This window comes from Vombatus ursinus, unplaced genomic scaffold (assembly GCF_900497805.2).
Source record: "Vombatus ursinus unplaced genomic scaffold, bare-nosed wombat genome assembly UNPS02014982.1, whole genome shotgun sequence".
In the NCBI taxonomy this organism is placed as follows: domain Eukaryota; kingdom Metazoa; phylum Chordata; class Mammalia; order Diprotodontia; family Vombatidae; genus Vombatus; species Vombatus ursinus.
The window spans coordinates 939,391-948,117 of NW_020954760.1; the positions used below are offsets into that span (position 1 = coordinate 939,391).

General features: G+C 43.0%; 1 pseudogene; it reads left to right on the top strand.

Moving 5' to 3' along the window:
* Positions 1 to 2,011: 2,011 nt before the first annotated feature.
* LOC114030717 lies at positions 2,012 to 8,204 on the top strand (annotated as a pseudogene).
* Positions 8,205 to 8,727: the final 523 nt, after the last annotated feature.

The window sequence follows — 8,727 nt, forward strand, 5'->3', positions numbered from 1 at the left end:
GTATTGTACTTTTGTGTAATGAGAGCAAACAGTTGTGAGGCACTTGAAGGTTTGCAGACTGCTTTAACTCTATTAGCTTCCTTGATCCTCACCAAGACTCTGGGAGGTAGGTGCTATCATAAGCCCATTTGACAGATGAGTAAATAGATGCTGAGAACTGGTAAATGGTTTGCCCCAGATCACATGGAGAGTAGGAGGATTGGCAAGATCCAAACTCGTGTCCTCCTGGTGACAATGAATCCAGGGTTCCAGCCCCTGTGCCAGCTAGGTCCCCGAGCCCCTGTGCAATCACATAAGCTACAGCAAGCCTGCTGAGGCCAGCAGGCTATGTCCTGTTATCCCAGTGCATTTTAGAAATGAAGAAGACATAGGCATCCAGTGACTCACCCAAAGTTTCCCCTCTGGGGCAGCAGGGCTGGGCTCTGTGCTCTGGACTGTGAGCACAGTTCTGGATTTACTCATGAGCTGTTCTGGATTCACACGTGAGAGGAGTCCTTGCTGCTGGTCCTCAGTTCCCAAAGATCTACAGTTCTGCAGGGGAAGTCAGCCCAGGAGAGTTAGGAAGCCCTCAAGACTGAAATTCTGCAGACCCAAACAAACCATTCCCATGAGGAAGAACAGGGCAGGGGAGGAGAGGGCAGGAGCACCTGCCTCAAGAGCCTGATGTGGCCGCATGCATAGGCAACTCCTTGCCAGCCTAAACTTTAAAGGGATGGTCTGGGAACATAGAGAAAGGAAGCAGGGATCACTAAGGGTCAGCACGGCTTCATGGTGGTCACGCCAGTAGCCAGACTGCAAAGTGAGCACAGCTTGGGACCTGGACTCAGGAAGACCTGAGTCCAAATCCTACCTCACATGCTTACTAGTTGTGTGACCCTGGGCAAGTCCTAGACCCCATCTCCATTTGCTCCTTTGTGAAATGGGCATAAGACTAGCACCTCCCTCCCAGGGTTGTTTCAAGGCTCACACTAGATACTCCATGCAAAGTGCTTTGCATGCCTTAAAGCACTGCATAAACACTAGCTGTCATTATCAGGAAAGCCATTTATCTAGATATTTGCAAAGCCTTGCCAAAGTCCCTCATGGTGTCCTTGGGTCTGAGATGGGGCGATAGGGCGAGGCAAAGGCACGCTTGGGTGGATTGGGAACTGGCCAAATGACTGGACACAGAGAGTCATTCCTGGCTCGATGTCAGCTCTGTTAGATCCCTCTGGGATCTGGGCTGTTCCTCCAAGCCGTGGATTAACTGTGCTACACCTAGAGTTGGCCCATTTTTCCCATTTGCAGGTGCCACAAAGCTGAGGGGGACTGCTGGATGACAGTCAGGATCTGAAAGGCCTCAGGGGACTAAGAGGAAATGAACAATCAATCAATCAACAAGCATTTATTAAGCACTTATCATCTGCCAGGGAAGGTGGTCAGCCCTGGGGATGCAAAGAAAGGCAAAGGAGATGAAATTTAATAGAAATAAATATGAACTCCTACATTTAGACTCAAGAAATCAGCACAAGTAGGGGCAGCTTCAAGTGTGGGGAAAACAGGGAATTGACCAGGTCTCCTAGTAACCCCAAAAGCTCATGTAGATGGACTGGGCCTGTATGGAGAGTAGAGAGACCACAGGAGGTGATAATTCCCCCCCCCCCCCCGCCTCCCGGCTCTGTCCTGCTCAGCTCATACCTGGAACATTTTATCTGATTTGGGGAGACGTACATTCGAAAGGACATTGGCAAGTCACTCAGTAAACATTTATTAAGCACCTACTAGGGGCCAGGCACTGTGCTAAGCACTGAGGGTAGAAGGACAAATAAAAAGAAAGATAGCCCCTACCTTCAAGGAGCTCACAATCTAATGGGAGAAGACAAAACACACAAGGAAGCTGAAGGGGAGGAGTGGAGAAGGAGCAACGACTCCCCTGAGGGCATGATGGAGAGGTCTGAAGGTATCCTGAAGCAGAGCAGCTGGTGACAAGGAGGAGCGGACTGTCCAACCTGAGACGGAGATTTTGGAGCTCATGGCTCTGCCCTCCAACCAGAGCCTCCCAGAGGAAGGTGACCGGGATGGGGAGGGAGCTGAAGACTGGGCTGTCCAAGGGATGGCTGAAGGGATTAGGGACGTGGAGCCTAGAGAAGAGAAGACTGGGGGGGACATGCTGGCAGTCATAGAGAAGAGGTATTGGACTCTGGCTGAGCGCCAGTGGGCAGAATAAGGAAAATGGGTAGAAATTGTACAGTCAAGTTACAGCTCCATGCAAGAAGGAATATAGTCGGAATTTTAAAAAACTGGAATGGGATACACATGGGGGGGGCAGGCAGAGGTGGAGTTCTTCCAGTGAAGGATGGCAGCTGGCCGCTTGCTGGGGAGGCTACTGATGGAGCTTTTAGCTGAGAGGGAGGAGGAAGAGGAAGGAGAAGGAGGGGAGCTCACTTGCAGCTAAAAGGACTGGAAAACGTCAGGGAAAGGCCAAATGCTGCATTGAGGTTAGGCCACAACTAACATTTATACAGCACCTACTATATGCCAGGCACTATGCTAAGCATTTTATAATTATTTTCTCATTTGATCCTCACAACAACCCTGGGAGGTATGTGCTGTTATTATACCCATTTTTGAGATGAGGAAACTGAGGCAGATAGGTTAAATGACTTGTTCAGGGCTACCCAATTAGCTGGTGTCTGAGGCAGGATTCAAACTGAGGTCTTCCTGACTCCAGGCCTGGTGCTCTATCCACTGCATCACCAGTTGACTGTTAAACAACCAGCTCTCCAGGGGGAAAAAAAATGAATCCGTGATACACTTTTCTGTTTAATCTGTGTCATCAACATTTACTCCATCACTTTCTTAAATTCAGACAATTAACAAAACAATAACTCAAGCCTTGATTTGTAGTGCTTGTTGATTTCCAAGTTGTAAATACTCACAGCATACCCTGCACATACCCCAAGGAGGTCAATGACAAAAAGAAAGATCCTCTATACACCAAAATAGTTATAGCAGCCCTCTTTGTAGTAGCAAAGAACCGGAAATAAAGTGGAATCCCATTGACTGGGGATTTGCTAAACAAATGGTGGTAAATGAATGGAATCAGATTACTCTGACATGGAAAATATTATGATGAACATTCCCATGTTTTCCCCTTCCCCTCCCCCATCTTGAGATGGTGGTTCAAGATTCTTGTAATAATTTTCTCTTAGCTTTTGTTAAGCTTGTATTTCTCCCCTACTTGGTTGGTTCTTTGTGTTTAAAAAGAATGAGCCAAGTTTGACCGTTCCTATTTCCCACTCAGCAAAGTTGGCAATTTATTTACATTTTTTTCCTTTGTTTTCCCCTCTCCAAGAAAAAACCCACCAAAAAAATCACCTCCCTCATTCCTCTTCTCAACTCCCCCCAAAAATCCAGACCCATAAGAATTAAAATTATTTTTCCTTAAAAAATATGGAGGAGAATCTAGGAAGCACTGGAAAAATTAGGGCAGCTAGGTGGCACATTTGATTCGGCACTGGTCCTGGAGTCAGGAGGACCTGAGTTCAAATCCAGCCTCAGACACTTACTAGCTATGTGACCCTGGGCAAGTCACTTAACCCCAATTGCCTTAAAAAAAGAACAGGGGAAAGTTTTCATGATTAATGTGGAAGCATGTTTAACATGATTGTGCATGTATAACATATATCAGATTGCTTACTGTCTTGGGGAGGGGTGAGGGGAAGGAGGGAGAAAAATTTGGAACTCAAAATTTTACAAAAATGGAAGAATTATAAGCACTGATACAGAATGAAGTAGGCAGAACCAGGAAAACAATATATACAATGACTATAACAAGGGGACCTAAAAGGTATGAAATAAACCAGGCTTGGCCTCAAAGAAAAGGTATAAGAAGGCTCTTCCACCTGCTTTTTTTTTTGCCGAGGTGGGGGATGATGGGTGTGACACAATTCATATAAAGTCAGATTTTTAAGTGTTGGTTAATTTTGTCGGATTTTTCCCACCTAATTTTTCCTTCATAATGAGGCATGACTTTCTGGGAGGAAATGTACAGTGGGAAATGTAGTGGATGTTAAAAAAAAAAAGATAATGATATAAATTTGTTTTTAAAAAGAAGATTGAGAAGTAGAAGGGGGCCAGATTGTAAAGGACTTTAAATGCCAAATAAAGTAGTTTATGGTTGATCCTAGAGGACTCAGGGGTGGGGAACCTGCGGCCTCAAGACCACCCTTGGCCCTCTAGGTCCTCAAGTTCGGCTTTTTGCCTGAATCCAAACTCCACAGAACAAAGAGGGGTGGGGAACCTGCTAGAGGTAATAGGGAGTCATTGGTGTTCCTTGAGCAGGAGAGTAGCAAGGTCAGACCAGGGCTTGCACAGCACTAGGATTTTGCCTGAAATCTCAGATTTTTCCAGGAACTGTGGCAGCTAGGTGGTACAGCAGATAGTGCGCAGAACTAAAATTTGGTTGAGAGACTATTGATAACTTTTGCGAGGACAGTTTCAGTTGAATGATGAGGCCAGTAGTTTAGAACTGAATAAGAGGATGAACTAGAGAAGTCTTTTCAAAAACTTTAGCCATGATAAGGAGGCGAGATATAAGATAATAGCTAGTTCAGATAGTTGGACCAAGTGAGGGATTTTAAGATGGGGAAGATATGGATGTGTTTATAGTAAGGGTCCAGTAAATAGGGAGCTATTGAAGGCAATAAACAGTGGGAATGATCGGGGGTGAAATTAGCTGAAGAAAATGTGATGGGATCAAGGATGTGCACAGAGGAGTTTATCTTCTCGAGGAGAAGGGCCACCTCTTCACATGAGATGGGGCAAAGCAGAAGATAGAGGAAGAAGACATCGAAGTGATCTGAGACACAGATTTGGGAAAGGGGTGCTCATAGTGAATGGCCTCAGTTTTTTGTGAAGTCTGGTCTTCATCTAAAAGGTTGAGGAGGGGGTGTCATGGGAGGCTTGAGGAAAGACAAGAAGGTTTGGAACAGCTGCTCTGAAAAGTGGAATAATGAATTAGTTAGGAAGGCGGAGAATGATTACCTTGATTCAGCGATGGTCTACCAGATTGGCTAAAATGACTGAAGGGGAAAGTGAAAATTGTTGGTGGGGAGGTGGAAAAACTGGGACACTAATTCATTGTTGGTGGAACTGTGAACTGATTCAACCATTTTGGAGAGCAAATCTGGAGATTAGATAACAGAATTTTGCCATGGATATAGTTGACACAGTTTCATGATGTCCTCTGTTTTCTTTCAGCAGCACATGAATAGGAGCAAAAGAGGTGGATGGTGAGAGTAATTCTAGGCTGGATTTTGGCAAGATATGAGTGGCAACTGTACAAGAGTGCAAGAGATTGGAGAGTAGAGAACAGTGTAGAGTTGAGCTGGTTCACCACGGGTCAAGTTAGGGAAAAGAGAAGGGTGAAAGTGGAGGTCTGGGAAAGAACTGGGAAGTGGCAATGGGGAGCAAGGAACCTTCTGACTCCTCTACCATATAGACAGGAAACCAAAGAATTCAATTCAGGCCAATAGGTATCCAGTGAATGCTTTCCATATGAAACTTTACATATTGGGCAAATTATTTTCCTTTTGAAATTCAAAAAAGAAACTGATCCCTTATGGTTCTAGTATTAGAACATCTAGAGAGATGAGAGTCACCTAGTGAGAGGAAAGTTTAGGAGGCAGAAAGATCCATTGGATACAACACCAAACTTAGAATCAGAAAGACCTGGGTTCAAATCCTGCCAAATGCACTAGTTGGGTGATCCCAGAAAACTCACTTTACCTCTTAGGACTAAGTTTCCTCCTCTGTAAAATGATAGGGTTAGACTTGATGGCCTCTGAGGGTCCTTCCAGCTTTAAATCTAGGCTCCTATGTTGGACTTTGGGTAAGTCACTTCTCCTTCCTGGGCCTCAGTTTCCTCCTTTGTAAAATAATGTAGCCAAGATCAGAAGGAAGGCAGAAAATTGGGAAAAAAATTTTATAGATAGTATCTCAGATAAAGGTCTCATATCTAAAATATATGAAGAACTCTGTCAAATCTATAAGAATATGAGTCATTGTCCAACCTGATAAATGGTCAAAGGATATAAACAGGCAGTTTTTCAATGAAGAAATCAAAACAATTTATAGTCACGTGAAAAAATGCTTTAAATCATTATCGATTAGAGAAATGTAAATTAAAACAACCTTGAGATATCATTTAATACCTACCAGATTGGCTAAAATGACTGAAGGGGAAAGCAACAAATGTTTGAGGTGATGTGGAAAAAATGGGACACTAATTCACTGTTGGTAGAACTGTGAACTGATCCAACCACTTTGGAAAGCAATCTGAAATTATGCCCAAAGAGTTATTAAACTGCCTATTACCCTTTTAACCCAGTAATACCACTACTAGGTCTATTTCCAAAGAAGATTAGGGAAAAAGGAAAAGAACCTACATGTTCTAAAATGTCTATTAGCAGCTCTCTTTATGGTGGCAAAGAACTGGAAATAGCATTCCCAATTGGGGAATGGCTAAACAAGTTGTGGTATATGATTGTGATGGAATACTACTGTGCTATAAGAAACAATGAGCTCAGTGTTCTTAGAAAAACATGGAAAGACTTGCATGAAATAATGAAAAGTGAAATAAGCAGAACCATGAGAATATTGTACACAGTAACAGAATATTGTTTTAAGAATAACTTTGAGCAAATAAGTTGTTTTGACTATTATAAATACCCAAATTAACTATAAAAGACATATGAAGAAAGACAATATCTGCATCCAGAGAAAGAAGTGATAAATAGAAGTATGTATAGAATAATTTTACATATTATATATAGATATGTGTATGTATATATATATATACCATGTCTAATGGTGTCCATCTGTAGGGTGGGAGGAAGGGGAGGGAAGAAAAAAAAAGAAAAAAGAAATTTACATGATAACTTCGTTGTATGTTTAATAGGAATAGCAAGTTATACATAGCAGATTTGCAGTTTCGTGTGCAATCACCTTTTTTATTATACTATGTTATAGAAATGCTTTTTTTATTCCATAAATTAAAAATAAAATACATTTTAAATAATGAGGTTGAGCTCAATGGCCTTTGAGGTTCCTTCCAGCTGTACAACTATAACTATGGTCATGTTAAGACTCATTGAATATCTTAAAGAAATGACTGGGTAGGCTCAGATTCCTTAAAAACCTAGCCAATAGCTCACAAATGTTCAGATTCCTTAAGAGTCTGGCCAATATGGCGGATCTTTAATAAACCTTGTCTCTGGCTGGAAGAAGGTTTGGATTGAATTCATTCAGGCAGGACCTGCGTGTCATGATTTTGGAGTCCCAGCACCCCTAAACCTCTAGACCTCAACATCTACCACAGGAATGAATTTATATATACTACAGTGGGTACACACTACTCTCTCTTGGACCTCACTGATTTTGCCATTATTGATGACATTAGTGGCTTTCTTATCACAAAATGAATAAGCAGACTACAGTCAAGGCAGACTGGATCTCTGATGCCCTGGGGACCAACTTCATTGAGGAGATGTGTCATTCGATACAGAGCCATGAGGGGGATGCCCAACGGTTGATCCAGTCCTTGACAATTAATGACACTGAGAGGGATCACATGCTGCAGTTCTTTCTAGGCTGTGAATTAGATGATGACATCCAGTTGAATAGCGAGAAAGGCCCTCTGGACCAATTTGAGAAAACACTAAACTAAGAAACATTGTGTTGATGTAGTTCAGAACATCCTTCAGAATTCAAGCATGAAGGACAATTTGCCACCTGAAGTGTTTGTGTCCCACCATGATTCCCCCAATGGCACCATCGCCTTCTCCTGCTTGGCCACAGGTTTTTACCCTAGATCCATTTTGTTAATCTGGAAGAAGATGACTGAACAGGCTATATGGGGGAAAGAGAGCTCCAGTGGCCAATACTGATGATACCTTCTACCTCCGAGTCACCCTGGAGCTCCCCCAGGGGAATCAGGGGCAGGTTACACTTGTGTGGTAGAGCACAGTGAGCTGGAGAAACCGGTTATGTACCCTGTTCCTGGAAAGCCTTCTAAGAAAAGGCCTTGGGTCATGGTCATAAACATCCTAACAGTCTTCATCCTGGGGCTAAGCTGTGTTAAAGTTTTCATCACATGGAAGAAGAAGACCAGAATCACAGAATCTCAGTTTTGGAAGGAATCTCAGGGGCCAACCCATACTTGAAAGGGAATCTTCACCAAAATATGTCCAACAGGTAGTCTGGTATTGTCCAGAGAAGACATTTCAGGAACTCTTTAAATTCTTAGATCCACTCAATGGGTCCGTGGGGAGAAGTTTTCAGCCAGATTCCAGAGTCCAAGAAGGTGCTCAGTGGAATGGGAGAGGAAGAATATGAAGGCTGAAGATGACATTTTGCAGCAAGTGGCATGCCTAGTTGTTCAAGCATTCAAATGGGAATATTCACTTCCAGTGGAAGCATATTTGCTGTTATAGTTTTAGATAGAAGAAAAAGAGAAGGAAAATACTCAGTGTGCTAAGAAAGGAGGAGGAATAATAAACTTTAATCCAAATGCCCCACCCCTCATTGGAATCCCACAAGGCAACACTTCTCTGCTGCTGCTAAGAGTTGACAACAGGTCCCCAGTTCTGAAGGTATTCTTCATGGATCTCATTTCAGACATCTAGATCTCCCTGCTCTTTCTACCCAAGTCGTCCATGACCAAAATTCCTGAGAGTAAGTCTTCTT